At 42.8% G+C, this 18,311-nt stretch overlaps 1 protein-coding gene across 3 annotated transcripts in view; it reads left to right on the top strand.

Moving 5' to 3' along the window:
* Nup93 (nucleoporin 93) overlaps positions 1-18,311 on the top strand; it is a 103,784-nt gene that overhangs the window by 39,017 nt on the left and 46,456 nt on the right. Inside the window, exon 1 of one of the 3 annotated variants that reach the window (XM_008772282.4) lies at positions 16,795-17,158. The exons of the other annotated variants lie outside the window; for them this stretch is intronic. The gene's annotated coding sequence lies outside the window, so the exon portion shown is untranslated. Of the gene's footprint in view, positions 1-16,794; positions 17,159-18,311 lie in introns of those variants that run through there. 3 annotated transcript variants of the gene reach the window in all.

Below are 18,311 nucleotides of genomic sequence, written 5' to 3'. Positions count from 1 at the left end.
TAGGGACAGTTTGGAACTGTCAGGTTGGTGCTGGGAGCTGAACGCGGGTCCTCTGCAAGAGCTCTTAACAACTGAGTCACTTCCAACTCTGATCATAGAGGATTTCAATGGACATCTGGACCTTGTCTTTTCCCAGCTTGACATAGCATCTCTCCCAGTCCTAATGTAGGCTGTGGTTAGTGTTCTTAAGACTCACCAGCAAATGAATCAGTGTAGCAGCATCTGAGGCCTGTTGGTTGAAGAGAAACCCTTTTCTGGAATAGCAGGTAAATTTTAGGCCAAGATTGGGCATGACAGCTGAGCTGCATTTAGCAAAGCTTACATCTGTGCCCAGCTCTGCATAATTCGGAGGCAAGAGTTATGCCAGGCCTTGTTCTCCATGTGAACATAGTGGTTTCCATACTCATGCTGTTCAAACATAACTGCTGTCCTTGACACTGAACCTTGACCCAGTGTCAATCTCACAGTTGGCAAAATCCAGTAAACTTGTAAAAATCAAGTCTTCCCGGCACCCAAGAGGCAGAAGAAGGAGTTCCAGACTAACCTAGTCTATAGAGTGAGTTCCAAGACAGCTAACACTATAAAGAGAAACCTTGTCTTGAACCACTACCTCCAACCCCCCCAAAAAAGGTGTCTCCACAAAGGCAGGGCACTGTGCATCCTGTTTTGTGTTTATAGTTATTTATACTAAATCAACCATGGTGAGGACTAAAATGATTACATTTTCCTGCCTGTTTGTGATCAGACAAAAGGCAGGCATTATGAGGTTTGGTAGCAGAGTACAATTACATTGTTTGGTGAATGGAAATAAAAACTGTAACCTTTGGAATCAAACAGGGTTTGTGGAAAGTGTGAAGCTGCTTTTCTGTAAGCCAGGGATATAAAATTTCAGTCCTTTTATTCATCCATTCACACTCGCTTCTGAAAGCCAGGTTTTCAGAACAAGCAAGCAAATGGCTGCTGAATGCGTTCTGAGCGAGCAGGAAATGACAGGCTGTTTTGTCTTCCCAGGGCTTTCTTATACCCCGTAGTGAGCCAGAGAATATCAATTACTACCTTAAGGAAGAAAGAAGTTGGAATAGTTCTTTTTGAATATTTGGAACAAGCCCACAGCTAAAATATTTATCTAACATCTGAATAGAGCAGGGCGGATAGATACTGTCAGGGCTGTGCCTTTGAACTGGCACTGAGGCATCCCTTCCTTCTTCATTAGCTCTGTTAACCTGCTGCTGTCTCTTGATGCAGCACCCTCTGTAGCTGGGGAACATAAGTTGTCATTTTCAGTCTAGCATCTTTAAAAGGCTTTGTTTGTTCAGAACCTGAAACGAGCGTATCCTTTTATCATCTCAACTGTCCGACACTTGAGTGGATATGATTTGGGTTAAAGCCTTGTCAGACATTGACAGCACTTCTTGTGGGCAGCCCTTGACCCTGTGCCACTCTGATCTGCTGCACACTGTGCTCTGTGGTCCATCTTATCAGCCTGTTGTGACCCCTTTGCTTGACCAACAAAGTTGGAAAGTGTGGCTCTGTAGTTATGAAACTTAGGGCCTAGGTCTCCACCACCAGTACCTCCTATGAGAAGAAATGGAGGGAGCGGCTCAGACTGGAGTGGCTTTTACTCTCGTTTGGTGAGAGGAAGGAAGCTAAGAGTAGAATAGTAGCATCATTTGTTACTTAGAACCAGTTGTGTTGTTGCTGCTTAAAGCATTTTCCTGCTCCACAATTGTGCATCTTCATTTTGGGTTTGAGGGGTAGAAAAATCTCAGCATTGTTAAGGCCAGCTTGCTCCGGTGATGCCAGAGTGAGGCCCTCCATTCTGACAGACACGCCCCACCTGTGTGTCACAGGAGCAGCACAGGCCCATGACTGCTAGTAGTCGAGGGTAAGCTTGAGGCCTTGCCGCTCACTGTAGAGTGGCTGAGACTGAGGTGCAGATGCAGGAGCCTGTCTGTGGTACTTTTCAGAAGCATGGGGCACTTGGGGCACAGCAGCAGCTGACAAAGCGTGCCGAAGAAAGGGCGGGTCTCCTGACACATATTTACAAGCAGGACTGCTCTGTCTGTGCAATATCTAAAACTAGAGGAGCTTCAGGGCAACAGACTCTGAAGTGGACTGTGGCTTTGTTGACTAAGGTTTATTACTGTTGCCTAATTTGGTTATTTCTTGGAATGACGTGAGCAAGAGGATATGTACGTGCATTCCTCCAGTGCCTTTAAAATGCTGTTACTGTCTGAAAGCAGGCAAACACCATAGGAGTTTATGATATACTTAATTTCCTCAAGGAAGCAGAATACATGGGTATGCTATTCTCTGGGCACTTTCTCCTCTGTTAGACTCTCCCATACTCAGAGTATGTCAGGCTGTCACAGTAGGGCTGGCCTCTAAATGGGCAGGACCTGGTGGATCCGCATAGGTTTGTGAGTGTTCACAGTGACATCTGACTCCATCATGAGGCCCCACGATGTCCTGGACCTCTTAGTGTTGAAGAAATGTGGTGCTATGCAATCAGTAATTCAAAAGCTGCCTTTTTTGGGGGAGGGGAGAGTTTTCGAGACAGGGTTCCTCTGTGTAGCCCTGACTGTCCTGGAACTTGCTCTGTAGACCAGGCTGTCCCTAAAATCCCAGAGATCCTCCTGCCTCTGCTTCCCGAGTACTGGGGTTAAAGGCATGTACCACCACCACCCAGGGCTGTTCCTCCTTCCTTAATAAGCATTCTATTTATCTTAAACATGTTGAGAAAGATACATGATTTTTTAAATTTAAATTGTATATGTATGTAGGCACAGACACCTCTGCATGCATGGGGCCAGAGGAGAACATTGGTGTGCTCAGCCTTACTCCCTTAAGGCAGGGTCCCAGTGAACTGGGACCAAGGTGGTGGCAGTAAGCTCCAGAGGGCTACCTGTCTTTGTCCCATCAGTGCTGGGGGTGGACTATGTGCATGGCTAACCCCAGGTTTTTTGTGGGGGTGCTGGGGAACACAGGTCCTAGCAAGCACTGTTACCCACTGAGCCACCTTCTCAGGTCAGTGTGCTACCTTTTGAATGAATGTGGTAGGTGTTGCTTATTTTGGGGGAGACTTAATAGTAAAATAATGTTGAATGAATAAAAAGCTGGACAGCTAAACCTTGATGCAAAGCCCTGCTGGATTTGGGGAGAGATGGGGAGTGGCAGGAGGACCAAATCCTTCCACTCACTCACATTCCAGGTGCTGCTTCCCAGCTATTGTTCTCTGCTTGCTGGGCTGTCAGTGTAATTTACTGTCCGAAGCACAGCCTATTATTTATCAGCCTGCTGCCCTATAGGTGCACAGTAAGACTTGTGTGTGATCCGGGAGCAACTGTGGTTCAAAATGCCAGGTTCGTGTTTGTGCAGAATAGGTTGTGTACCACTTCTTGTTTGATCGTCCTTGTGTTTTGTTTTTAAAACTGAGCTTGAGTTAGAAGATGATGCTAGAAGCAATTTAAAGGGCACATCACATCTTTACTGTAATACTGACTATTGATTGTTGACTGATTTGTAGGCTTAATGCAGACCCATTTCCTTACTTTGAGTCTAAGTGGCCATTAAGCTCTGGCAATGTGCCGGAATGTTGAAATCTTGTATCGTGTAATATGATTTGGCTGCCTAAGGGTATTATATGTGTTTGAATTTTAAAGACACAGACAAAGCTCTCAACTTTGCATGTATTCTAGAATATAAGAAAAAAGATTATCTACAGCAAGATTGCCCACTTCTAGGAGGCAGGAGTTGAATTCATCAGAACATTAATGCCTGACATGAGTGTCATGTACTGCAGACTAACTGGTTCTTCTATTAAATACAAACTAATACTGTGGAATCATGAAGAGAACATCTAGCAGCCAGTGCACACGGAGTGCTCACATTTAAACACTGTGATCAAATACTCTGACAAAACCAAGAGAAAACTAGTTTATTTGGTTCACAATTCAGGTTACAGACCATCCTGGCAAGGAGTTTAGATCCGTAGGAGCATGGGAGAACCTGTCGTTTGACCATTAAGACCAGAGAGCAGAGAAGTGATGTATGCATGCTAATGCTCAGCGTGCTTTGTCCATTCTTAGTAAACTTCCTTCCTAGGACATAGAGCCACCAACAGTGGGCACACTCCCATATCAATTAATGTAATCAGGATAATAACCCAGACATGCCCACAGGCTGTCCCAATCTGGATAATTTCTCATGGAGCCTCTCCAGGTGATTTTACGTTGCATCAGGTTGACAGTTAACATTTACCATTACAGTGAGACCTGCTTAATTCAAAACTATCCTGGGAAATGGATCTAGCACACTACCTTGACTGACATGCTGTCTCATAAAGTTGTTGGAACAGCCACCATTTGAAAATGTTTATTTGGACAAGATAACCAGATATCAGGGTTGTGAAAAGTCCTGTTTGAAATGACAAAGAAGGCTTGGGATATGACTAAGTCAGTAGAAAGTCTGCATTGCATATATGAGACACTGGCGGTTTGATTCTCAGCACCACATAAACTGGATGTGGCAGTCACACATATAATCCTAGCACCCAACAGGTGTATGCTCAAGGCGAGGATCAGAACTTCAAGATTGTCCTCTGCTGCTTATTGTTAAAGTGGAGGCCAGATTGGGCAATGTGACACCCAGTCTTTAAAAAAGAAAAAGTAGAAAAGAGAAATTGGCATGTTTTTAAGGGAAGCGAGGAATTTTTTTTTTAAAGATTTATTCATTTATTATATATAAGTACACTGTAGCTGTCTTCAGATACACCAGAAGAGGGCATCAGATCTCTTTACAGATGGTTGTGAGCCACCATGTGGTTGCTGGGATTTGAACTCAGGACCTCTGGAAGAGCAGTCAGTGCTCTTAACCGCTGAGCCATCTCTCCAGCCCCGAAGCGAGGAATTATTACATCAAGCATACATTAGAGATGGCTTGGAATGGCTGTTACTACTGACAAGTGTTAGGGGCCTGTAAAACAGCATGTGGGGTTTTATTTTATTCTGTGATTGAGAAGCATTCCGTTATGTGAAAAGGGACACATAGATTTTATGCACAGTCATTGAGTCATTTTATTATCCCCCTCGGACCATTTGGAACTCTTGCTAGTCTGAAAATCTTTGCTTTTGCCCTAGTTGGGAAGATTTGGGGGCAGAAACCAGTCAGGAGCGTTTGGGGAACTGTTGGTGTATCAGAATATTTCTGCTTTTTGTGTAATTCTTTTCCAGTGGACTTTGCCCATTCCTCACCTATTCCTCACTGTAGTACTTGCCGGTCCAACGATGTTGGCTTCACCTTAATTTAGAAATTATGATGATTGATATTACCAACTTGACAGGATCTAGAGACACCTGGGAAAAGTATCTCTGGGCGTGCCCATGGGGGTTTATCTGGATTGGGTTAAGGGATTTGGGAAGACCTATCTTAGTTGTGGGCAGGATCATTTCCACAGGCACACACATCCCTCTCTATCTTCTGGTTGTGGTGAAATAGGATCAGCGATCTCAAGTCTTGCTCCCTTGTCTTCTCTGAGGTGATGAACTATACTATCTTAGTGTTCTTTTGCTGTGAAGAGACACCATGATGATGGCAACTCTTATAAAAGAAAGTATGGGGCTGGCATACAGTGTCAGAGGTTTAGTCCATTGTAGTCATGGTGGGGAGGTTGGTGGCACACAGGCAGGCATGGTACTGAGGTACCTGAGAGTTCTGCATCTGGATCTGCAGGAAGAGAGAGTGAAACCCTGGGCTTGGAATGGGCTTTTTGAAACCTCATGCGCCACTGCCATACTTTTTCCAACCAGGCTACTTCCTTTCAAATGTGCCAGTGCCTATAGAACCAGTCTCCTTCAAAACCACCACACGTACATTAAACTGTTAGCTAAAACGAATGCTTTCTTTCTTAAGTTCTTTTTGTCGCAGCAATGGCAGAAAAAACTAAGAAGTAGAAGAAACTGGCAACAGAAGAGAGTAGCTGCTGTAAGATCTGAGATTTGAACCCCTATCTTGCCTTATTGAAGAGGGCATCAGGTAGTGACCTGGTAGAGTGACCTCCATGTCTCTGTTTGCTGCAGACACTGAGCCAGTTCTTTCTGTTATTTGGCAGGCTTGGTCTTGTTTTGTTCTTAGAAGATAGTCCCATGTAGTCCAGGCTGGCCAATTTATTTAGTAACTGAGGATAACTGTATACAGTTGTTCCTCCTATGTCTGCCTTCCAAATGCTAGAATTACAAGTGTGGGCCACCATGACTGACTTGGTTTTGTTGTGTGTTTGTTCGCAGATACACCATAAGTGAGTGGTTGGCTTTTTGGGGGGCTGAAGGGGGTGGAGGGGGATGTAGTTTTGTTTTTTGTTGTTGATGCTGTGAGACAGTCTTGCTTTCTAGCTGAGGACAGCCTCCTCCTTTGGCCTCCTGGATGCTGAGCTTACAGGTGTTTCTCAGCATGCTGTACTGGTTTTTTTCATTGGCGGCTTTTTAAATGCTGTGCCCTTATGTTTCTTCTTGGATATCTTCTTGCCTGTTTTATTTGAAGTTATATTTCTGTTTATTTTTTTCTGTGTGAAAGATTTTGGGTCAACTATCCGGTTTATAAGGATGTATAAGATACTACTTAGAAAAGTAATTTGTACTTAAGGCTCCCATGGCTTTACAGGGAATAATGGTGACCCTACTTTTTCTTCCTAAGGAATACTTTGGAACAAACACACTGATGTTTGCTGTTGCTACAGACACAGCTCACTGCTGTGTGAAGGGCTTGAAGTTTTGAGATTTGCCCATTAGCTACATTTAGACCACATGAATCAGTCCTTGATGCCAAGTGTGCTGGCTGGTCTTACATCACCTTACACACAAACTAGAGGTAGCTGAGAGGAGGGACCTTAATTGAGAAATGCCTCCATAAGACCTAGCTGAAAGGTATTTTCTCAGTGATTAATGGGGGAGGCCTCAGCCCATTGTGGATGGTACCATCCTTGGGCTACTTGTCCTGAATTCTATAAGAAAGTAGGCTGAGCAAGCCATGGGGAGCAAGCCAGCAAGCAGCATCCCTCCATGGCCTCTGTGTCAGCCCTTGCCTCTAGCTTCCTGCCCTGGTTGAGTTCCTGCTCTGACTTCCTTGGATGATGAACAGTGGTGTGGACATATAAGCCAATAACCCTTTCTTCCCCAACTTGCTTTTTGTTAAGGTGGTTCATTGCAACAGTAGGAACCCTAAAATATTAAATAAACGCAAAGTGGCCTACAAGAGTAAGTTTGAACTTTAGGTGGACCAGAATATCAGCATTCAGAGTAGATGAGAAGAAAGGTATTTTGTTTTTACCTTTTCCCCTTTTTTTTATACTTGATCCTTCTCTCCCTCCCATCTGTCCTTTGTTATCTTTCTCCCTACCCTACCACCTTCTCTCCTTGCCTCAGCATTTTCAGACTGGCTGTCAACTGATGCTGCGACTGCTAATGGAAATGTACCAGACCAGACTCTCAGAGTGCCTGGGGCATAAGTGAGGTGGAGAAATTGAATATGGTTAGTCCGTTCTTCTGTCTGTTCTCAGGGTTTCCTTAGCCCTGCAGTGTTCACCTGCCACAGCTGACTGGCACATCAGGGTTTGAGATGAGCTGGGTCTGTGGAACTGGTGGCAAGTGCCCCTTGGAGGTCTTACCTTGCTGTCCCCATCTGGACCATTTTGTTTGCCTACTGCCATGCCTGCTCTCTCAATAATAGTTTTTAATTTTAATTTGCATCCTTATTTAAAAAATTAGAATTTAGCTTAGCCAGCTCTTAACTATATTTTATACTTTTCTCTTTTCCTGTTTTCTGAGACAGGGTCTTAATATATAGTCAGGCTGGCCTTGGACCTAGGGTCCTATTGTCATTGCCTCCCAACGTGCTGAGAGTACGGCTCACCCTGTTCTTTTAACAAGTGTCCTGAAGCGTATTTCTTTACTTTCTTTCTTGGTTCTTGCTTAAACCCTGGGCTAACTTTCTACTCTTGATTTTTAGTGTTTAACTCAGATTGTGTTGAAGATCTATAAGAATTTTCTGTTACAAATAGCGATTTGGAGTGGAAGCTGTTAGAACTATTCATTTTAAAGGATGAACAAATTACACATGAAAGCAGACCACAGAGTAGAGGAAAGGACTCAGAGGGGCAGAGGAAACAAGACTGTTCCCCTCACACTTTGGGAACAAGGTTGTAAATTAATCTACCTCTGGCTTCATGCACTCTGGTTCTTACTTTTGCATGTTCCTGTGTCTTCTATTTTTCTGTGTTTTGTATTAGCTTTCTACATGATGGTGGCTTTAGTTCCTTCCGTGCGACTCTCCTGCCCCGTGCATATTTGGCAACTAGAAGCTTTTGGTTAGTGGCCAAAGTGCGGTACCCAGGACAGTGGCATTTATATCACTTTTAGGACTTAGAAGTTGGCATGTCCAGCCCTCATAGAGTGATTAGCCCTAGGATAAGGCCTGCACCATGTGTGTAAACGTTCTTGTTTGAACCAACTGGGTTGTATGAGCGCAGAAGTCTAGTGCAACTAACCCACTTATTTGTACATGTTCTTGTGCCTTTTGGGTTTAGTCTACCTGTGAATAACCCCAGAAGAGATTTTTTTTTTTTACTAAATAATTTTTAGCACCAACCTATAAGCTGTTTATCTTTAAAAGTTCTTGAGTCCACAAAAGATACATAATCATTTGTGGTGGGTTTTGTTGGGTTGCTTTTTTTCCTCTGTTGCTGCTGCTATTATGTGGTTGGTTTTGATTTTTTGAGATAGGGCCTCAAGTACCCAAACAGGTCTCCAAGTTACTATGTTGCCAAGGCTAGCCTAGAACATTAGTCCTCCTGCCTCTACACCCAGGTGTTGAGATGATAGTCGGAGCCACCACTTCCTTCTTAGAACCATCCTTGTTTCTAGTTGTGCTTCTTCAAGGACACAGGAGTCAAGAACTACGCTTGACATATCTGTTATGACTTAAGATTTGTCAATTACGACTTTTTTCATTATGGGAATATTGAATAAAAATTGAAGCTTAGCTCAAAATATACTACCTAAAAAGCAGTCATATACAGGAGGATGAAAGGGAGAGGGAGACATAGACACAGGGCGTGGGCTTAATAATCCCATTTTAGTTCATCATCATTGTCCTCTCTGATGCTGTGAGCGGATGTGCTATTGCTTCTGCGAGCATTAATAATTCATGGGTGGACTATGCCAAAAGGAAGCCTTAAATCTGGTCTCTCAGCAGATTAAATACACCGTCTGCCATCAGTAGGAGCCAGAAGAACTGAAAGATGGACTTGTTTTCATTCATTGACCTGCTCCTTTCTCCCAGCCTCCTTTCCCCACCCCCCACCTCAGTTCAGTGAACGCTGGGGATCTTGGGTTTACCGTTAATGTCATTAGGTTTTACTTTTCCTTAGCTGCTACTGACAACAGATGCCATGAGAGCAAGCAGAGGAGCAGAGTGAAGCAGCTCCTTGGAATTGTGGAAATCAGTCTGCATTTTTGAAAATTGCATTAGAATGTGCAACCTATGTTTTAGGAATCATTTTAATTGACTTCTCTTTGAAGAATAACCCTGTAGTGAGGTTTCCACTCCTGTAGCGTTTGAAGGTACAGGCATTGTCCCTTTGGACAATGGGTCTGGGGTTTGGGGGGGGGGACTGAGGCACAGAGCAAATAGCTTGTATGGAGTTACCTAGGCCCCATTTGCTTTGGGGCTCCAACTTCAGCATGTGTTTCAGGAGATATCTTTGTCACTTGATTTTAGAGATCATATGTGGTACCTTTAATGAGGTACTTAAACAGATTAAATTGTAATAATTTGCCAAGGAGTACTTCAGTCCGAGACTGTGAGTATATGGTGTGGTGTTCACAGTTGCCTAGACATTGTAAGAACTTCCAGATAATGCCTTCTACCCCTTACCACCCAGAGACTTGCTGAAGCACACGTCCTGGAAAGATCTTTGTGAAGTGGATGCCAAATCCCCATGCTCGTTACACTTTCAGTGTTCCAAGCTCTGTAACAGGATTTGGCTATTTGAAATGCCCAATAACTCGAAGGGATGTGAGGTGACAACTGGATATTTGGTCTTCTTGGTTGGTTGTTGTGGACTGCTGTGAAGAAGCGTGTTGATAAAACAAGGCACCTATTTTTAAAACCACTTGCTGTGGTTTTAAGCTGGTGGAGAGAATGGTGCAGGGAAAACAGCTTCCAAATCAGCCTGTTTTTTTTTTTTTGTTTGTTTTTTTTTTAAAAAAAAGGTTTAGAATTCCAGATCCTGGTGTCCCTAATTCGGAGATGAGAACCTGACAGTGCTTTATAAGGTGGCATAAGAAGCTTCCTGGACTAGATAGGTTGCCCGGCCGTAGTAGTGAGGACAGAGTGGGTATCTCTTCCATTCTTTGTCTAGACCCACTGTTCTTCCAGGCATCAGTTTGTGTCCTGGTTTTTTCATTCCTTCCTTCCCCTCCCCTCCCCTTCCCTCCCCTCTGCTACCCTCCCTTCCCCTCTGCACTCCTCTCCTCTCTCCCTCCTCTCTCCTCTCCTCTTCTCTCCTCTCCCCTCCTCTCTCCCTCCTCTTCTCTCCTTTCCCCTCCCCTCCTCTCCCCCTCCTCTCTCCTCCTCTCCCCTCCCCTCCTCTCCCTTTCTTTTTTGAGACAAACTTTCTCTGTGCAGCCCTGGCTGTTCTAGAACTCAGAGATCCACCTGCCTCTGCCTCCCAAGATCTGGAATCAAAGGCACATGTATTAAGAATGTGTATTTCTGCGAATAGATATGAAATTCTGACCTTAAAATGAAATAGTTTTTGTCCCATTTTTAAGTTGCTGAGGATTGAGTAAATGACTAATTCTGTTCTTTTACTAGAGAGTCCGTTCCTTGTTCTTACGTGTTTGTTTATCAGCTAGGATCTCACTGTGTGTTTGTCTGGCTTGGAACTCAGACTCAACTCACCTGCCTCTGCCTCCCAAGGCCTGGAACTAAAGGTGTGTATCACCGTGCTCTGCCAAGCAGTCCTGTGTTTTTAACTAGTAATCAAAAAGGTAGAAATAATAAATACGTGTAGCAAAAAGCTTGTGTGGAAATGGAGATCCATCTTCCCTCTAATAACCTCTCTGCCTACATTAATAAGCAATCCACACTTTGAATATGTGGATTTATAGGACAAATTGGTATGTTTCATTTTAGTATTTGTTCACATAACAGCTTCCCTACTAAACTCAATATGGATTTTAAGAGGATTCTGTTTGCAGTCAACCTGGCAAGAAACACATCTGTTGTGTAAAGTACACAAGAATTAGCTTGTGGTAACAAGAATTAGCAAGCTAGAGGCTGTTCTTTTCCGAACCCAGGGCCTTGCAGTTGCTAGGCAAGCGCTCTACCACTGAGCTAAATCCCCAACCCCAGAGGTTGTTCTTTTGAAATTACCATTATCCCCCAGTGGTAATGTCATATTCCCTGAAACTTGGGATTAGGCATGTGCCCAGTAGTTTCTCTCAGTGCCCTGTCACTGGGCAGTAGCTTGGCCAAGAGCAACAATGTCAAGGGTTGGGCTGAAGTCAGAACCCAGGCAGGTGGTTGCAGGACTCTGGCTAGAACTTAAGTTAGTTTTTCTGCACTTCATTTCCATAACTTGTTCTACAAAGGAAATGAGTATTCTCAGGAACTTTATAGCCATGAATTTCATGAATCTTCATATAATTTTATCATTTCATTACCTTTTATTGTTGCACATACATCCTTTTAGGTTTGTTTTTTTTTTTTTTTTTTGGATTGTTTTTGTTTTTTAAAGATAGGGTTTCTTTATATAGCCTTGGCTGTCCTAGAATTTGCTCTGTAGACCAGGCCGACATCAAACTGAGAGACCTGTCTCCCCCTCCAAGTGCTGTGCTGTGATTAAAGGCATGTACCACACCCGCCTGGCTTGTCCCATCTCTCTCCATCCTGAAGTCTGTTAGTGTTAGAGCTGAGAGAGACAGAGGCATTAGACAATAAGAGAGACAAGATAGATGGATGACAAAGAGTCTCATTTTGTGTTTCTCAAAATCAGGAAACTCCTTGAAGCTGTAATAAATGTCTACAATTTCAGCACCCAAGAGGCAGAGGCAGGGGGATCACCAGTTTGAGGCCAGTGTGGACTATGCAGTGCAGTCTGTCACAAACCTGAAGGAGTACCTGTGGAGGATAGTTCCTCATCCTAGTTTAAGCCCATTGGTTACTGCCTTTACCAGGGGATAGCTAGAGTCTTCCTCTCAAATTTCTTCCACCTAGGGTCTGAATAAATTTTATCTTACTATATTATATATCATATCGTACCATACCGTAGCTCACTCTTAATACCCCATCCCTCTATGGCATACACTTGCCACAGAAGAAGATAGGAAGAACCTTGCTTCCAGGTGTCAGGAAGACCCCCTTCTCCAGGCAGGGTGTGCTTGTGGTTTCTTTTCATGCGTTTTGGCCCCTGGTCCAAATGGCCTGAATAGAAAGAAGAGAGAAAGAACCTTGACTTGTTTTACTACAAGGTAAAGACATGAACAAGTTCTCTTTTTAACCAACTGCTACTATATAGTAGTGTTTCTCATGCAGTGTCCTGGATAAAATGTGTGCCGTGACTTTGTGGACTCCTTGTTGGTGTTGGGCAGATCTGTAAGGGCAGACGAGCTGTGAATGCCTTACCACTGTTGTTGGTTGGGAGCCTTCTCCTTTCTCTCAAGCCTTCTTGGCTCTGTGAGATGCTGCTGACTCTGGGAACTGAGTACTGCTTCAGATGATGCTTGGTCACAGGGCGCTCGTTCGGTGACTTTCTGCATGTTGGCTAAGAACCGCCTCAGCATCTGCCCCTCACCTAGGGCTGGGAATTGTCAGGAAGCTGGAGAATTGAAGGAACCAACAACAATCAGAATAATACTTGCTTTCCTTTTCAACTGTCACCTTCTTCTTCTACTGGGTGAGACGTGGTAGTGTACAGGAATGGTTTTGTGAGCACTATAACACCATTCGGTAGCCACCAAAGATAGTTAGAATAAATTTAAGTTCTAGGTGTTGCCTTCCAGAGCCACCTTCCTGTTTTCCCTCTAGAGAGTCAGGACTAATGTCCTACAGCAGGATCGAGCTGCCAGCTGATGGGAGTGCTATGAAATTCTGAATGCCCTGGGAATTCTGAGGCGGAAGAGGCAGTGACGAGTTCTGGGGAGGCTGGAGAAGAATCCATGGAGTAATTGGGACCTTCATGGGCTTTGAGAGATAAAATAGGTTCAGCTTGCAGAAAGTGAGAGAGAAGGATAATACAGTCACACCAAAGCCAGGAAGTGATGCACTAAGTGATTCTTTTGGTCTGTACATGGATTTGTGCATGAACATCTGCCACGCGGCGGGATGGAGGCAGCAGGTGCTATGGTGAGAGCAGGTAAATACGAAGAAGAATAAAGGAGCGTTACCCTAGTGTTATCTCAGCTACCCAGAAACTTGAGGCAGGAAGATAGTGCCGTGGCCAGCTTAGGCCACCTGATGGATGAGCTGCCATAAAAAATCAAGATAGGATATGCCACTAGCAATATTGTGTGATCTTCACAGCAGCCTGGGGAACCTGAAAACAGAGTCCACCCAGTTTTGGGTGACGTCTGCATGCGCTTGTTACACTTCTTCACAGTTGTTTACATGAATATGATTTTATCTGACGATGCTTAAAATTCTGTATGAACTATAGAATTTCAGTGGCTTTTTTTCTGCAGTCTTATCATTTATATTATCTAATGTTAATAATTATTAACATACTGTTTCCCCCTTTCTTCATTTACTTGTTTGAGATAGTATTTTTTAAAAGATTTATTGATTTCTAAATGTGTGTATGTTTGTGTGCCTGCATGGCTTATGTTCATCACGTGAAAGCAGGTGCATGAAGGTTAGAGTGAGTCAGGTCTCCTGGGGTGGAGTTACAGACTGTTGGGGGCTGCCTGATGTGGGTGTTCTGGAAACACATTCAGGGCTCTTAACCCCTGAGTCATTCCCCTACTTCTAAGACAAGGTAGCTTAAACTGGCTTTGAGCGCGTGCTCTCTTTCTCTCTCTCTCTCTCTCTCTCTCTCTCTCTCTCTCTCTCTCTCTCTCTCTCTCTCTCTCAGGCTGTCTTTTGGATTTGAAATCCTCATGCTTCTGCCTCCCAATGCCAGGATTGTAAATATGAGTCAACAATCCCAGTTTTGCTTGTTTTTCATGTCTAGGACTAAATTAAAAATGGATGACCTCATAGACATTTAAGAATGGGTTGGGGGCCGGAGAGATGGCTCAACAGTCAAGAGCACTGACTGCTCTTCAGAGGTCCTGAGTTCAATTCCCAGCAACCACATGGTGGCTCACAACCGTCTGTAATGAGATCAAATGACTTCTTCCGGTGCGTCTGAAGAGAGCAATAGTGTACTCACATACATAAAAATAAATAAATACATCTTTAGAAATGGACTGGTTTGTTTTTGGCTAGTGACACATGTAGAGATCCTTCCGTTTTTGTAAGTGACACCTTCCCAGTGTTTTTCTGACCCCCACATCCAGGCATTTAGTCTGAAGGCAGACTAGCTGCACCTCTGTCTCCACTGCCTTGGCCTCTTCTGCCAAAGTGTTCTGCAGTCCTGAGCTGAGCGTCCTGCCTGGTTTTTGTTTTTTTTCGTTTTTTGGTTTTTTTTTTTTAAATATTCATGGACAGAGGGAAAGGCTCTGAACTGGTTTAAAATTTATTCTGCTACAAAGAAACATCCTGTTAATTTTGGGGGTGGGGTTAGTAAAGAGTAAAAAGGTCTTATAGATTCAGCGCAGTGATATTTTGCTTTTAAGTAAACAAAGAGTGTCTTCTCACTTCCCCATGTGACATCAGATTCTGTGTCAGTGGGGTATTTTGACTTTTACCACACTTGGGATCTTTTTTCTTGCTCCTTCCATTTTCAGACAGAACCCTTATTGCTGCATGTCTGCTATGCTCAATACAGATTTATTTGATAAAAGACAAATGAGTTTGCTTCTTGTACTGGTTCAGAGAGAAGTCCCCCAGGATTGTCTTTTGTTCAGTAATTGGAGGCTAAGCCGAGCCTGGTTAATTTCAAAGCCACCCCAACACATGCTCCTGCCTTCCTCCTTGTGCAGTTCTGAGCTGCTGGTGGTACCTTCCTTGTATTGGGTCTGGAACAAAAACCTGAATTGTTGAATGTCAACAACAACTATTGTGACATCTGCTATGGCACTGAATAGCACTGTTGGTGCGGTTAATTTTAAGTTAGGATCAGAAACTTAGAAAGCTTTTCAGCTTTATCGCCCTTGTTAGCAACATGCACATCTGAGCTAGGAATTTGCTGCTGTCGCAGTGAAAGACCAGCATCCCTGGGCGTCTCTCTGTGCCAGTGTCCTAAGTTCCCTCCGTGTCTGACTCTGTTCTGACACCACTGTGTGGTGTGCTCCTGCGTTCATTTCTTTTGTCAGTGGCTTTGATTTGTTTGTGAGGTAGAAATGTCAGAAGCATCTCAATTTGGGTATCTAATTGACAAGTTTTGATGTAAGAAATATGTGAATTATATTATTAGGATTTTTTTTAAGCACCAAAGTCTATGACTTGGTTCTGTTTCTTAAGATACAAATGATGATGATAGAATAAACAACCTTAAGTACCCAAACTCTGGATGCTGAGTGGCCAGATTAATATTTTTGCCAAAGTGCATTATGACATTGGCGTGTATCCATATCACTCAGGTTCTGTACGTGTGGGGTTGTAACTGTAGGGGTTGGGTTTGCAGCCAACAGATTACACTCTCGGGTTCTCTGATATGGCTTTGCAGAGGGGATGTCTCAGGTTTTCTCTCCCGTGCATGCCCTCTCACTAACTGGTCTGACTTTACCCACCTTGGTGCAGTCTAATCTTTGCTGTTTTATAGAAACCTTCTTGTCATTGCACACTTATTCGCTGCATTGAGTTTTCTTTTGTTACAGTGAAAAACATTCGTATCTTGATCTTTAATTTCCAGGATGTGTATTAAACATGTGCAGAAAAAATAACCTTTTTCTGACAAGCACCTTAAAAATTGTTGCAGTAGAATGGGAACATTCATTACATACACATCATATGTTTTCCCCCGAAATGTTGTACTAAGAAGTGACAGTTGAGCTGAGCATATGTTAATAAAAGGCCAGCATTTTCCTGTGTCACTGACAGTTTCATTGGCTGTATATTCCTGAAATGCAAATAACCTCTGTTCTGTTCAAAGATATAATTAACCCAAGTAGTTATTTAGTATCAAAATCTTTTAACTACTCAGAGACCAAGCATTTAAGATGGTGAATTTACTGCTCTCTCTGAAGGGCAGTGCAGTTGACAAGGGCATGGTGTCTGAGACAATCCTGCACGTTGGAGCTACATATTCTGTAGACTAAAATAGCAGAATCTGCCTGCTGCTGTACAAAGTCTTTAACTACCATTTATTTTAGCATCATGACATGTGCAGATTTCTGCTGCTCAGTTAAGGACCCGCTTTGCACAATCTGTGGCCATAGCACTGCATCACAATGCAGCAAATGTATTTCCCACTTTAACCGAACATGACAGAGAGGTGATTATTAGCCATGCAAGATGTCGGAAGTCATCAGAAATTTACATCAGAGGAATTGTAGTGGCTTGGGTTGAAGGAAAAGTACCCTAGCATTCCTTGCCTACATGTTGTCTCTCCCCCTCTTTAATCTTAACTTGGTACAGTCCGTTAACAATAAAATACCCTTCTGTAACCTATAAACTGTTACTCCCCATCAGTTTGTGCTTGCAAACTGATAGCTGACTTTTCTGATTTCCTGTGGAGCACTTCTGATTGCAGTGCTCTGCGCAGGGACCTGCCGTGCACCCCATTTAAGAGGATGCTGCAGTCTCATTGTCTAATTGGACTCTAGTGCTTTAGTCATATTAGCACTTGCAGAGAGCTTGGATTTTCCCCCTTTTTCTTTCCTCTCTTTCTCTCTTCTCTCTCTTCCTCCTCCCACCGGACTTTTCAATCCAGGCAGTTGAGGGTGGGAAGCCTTGAGCACTGGAGCCAGCAGCACTCGCCCCACTAGAAGGGTAGGGAAAGCTGCAGTGACTGACGGATCAGATCACCGGCTGCAACTCCTCGCATTTTTGAGAGCAGCAGGTAGGATTTCTTGTCTCATAAAGAAAATAAGATAACTGTGCCCCGAATTAGAGTGATGGCACATTGCAGTATCTTTAAAAGGTAAGATCTTAGTTTGTGTGGAATTTTGAGATAAATTTGGTAGCACTTAACTCATTTGTTAGAAAAAGTATTCTGTTCTTCTGAGAATCACTCAGATTTGTGCCTTACTATTTTAATGTTTTTCTTAAAAACAAAAAATTGTTTGGGTGGGGCAAAGATCTGCCTGAAGACTTAAATAATTGGTTTATTTTATTTTTAATTTTTTTTTGTCAATTTTATCTTTAGCAAATAGTGTAGACTTTAGGATTTTTTTAAAAGAGCTAGGTGAACTACAGAATTCTTGTATGATGTGAAATATGAAGTTAAAAGTAATTCTTGGGGTTGGGGATTTAGCTCAGTGGTAGAGCGCTTGCCTAGGAAGCGCAAGGCCCTGGGTTCGGTCCCCAGCTCCGAAAAAAAAAAAAAGTAATTCTTTTTTGTTTTTTGATAAAACCAGTTCCTTTTTTAGAATTTAGGGTGTGTGTGTGTGTGTGTGTGTGTGTGTGTGTGTGTGTGTGTGTGTGTGTGTTCATAGAATCCCATAACTTGGGTTTACTGTGTAAGGAAAAAATTATTGTCAGATTGGAATTATCTCACAGGGAATGATTTAGTATAAGATTTTAAATGAGAAAAATTAAATATTAGTACGTAGCATAAATTCTTAATATCAGTTATTGGCAATTTAAATTAAGACAATAATTTTAATTTCTCAAATTCCAACTGAGAACTGTATAGGTCTTTTACATATATTTTACATATATCTCAGATTTTTGTGATTTTTATAAGTGAAATAAAAACTTCCTAAGTCATGTAAACAGTGTTTGGAGAATAACAAGATAATAATAATGTTTTCTATAAATAGTACTTAATAACTTGATTAATATCAGAAATAAAGTAGTTTTAGTTCAACATTAAATCAGTTCATTGTCATGCCTTAAAAAGCAATTAAATAAAAAAAACAAAAATACCAATTTATACACACACACACACACACACACACACACACACACCTTTTCATCTCAAGACTCTGTTTCTGTTGTGGGGCCTGTGGGGTCTGGAGCTCCTTTGAAACGGAGACTTGGAAATTGCTCAC

Source organism: Rattus norvegicus, chromosome 19, assembly GCF_036323735.1.
Source record: "Rattus norvegicus strain BN/NHsdMcwi chromosome 19, GRCr8, whole genome shotgun sequence".
NCBI lineage: Eukaryota > Metazoa > Chordata > Mammalia > Rodentia > Muridae > Rattus > Rattus norvegicus.
The sequence above is the reverse complement of the archived record's forward strand: the minus strand, read 5'-3'. Positions and strand labels throughout refer to the sequence as shown.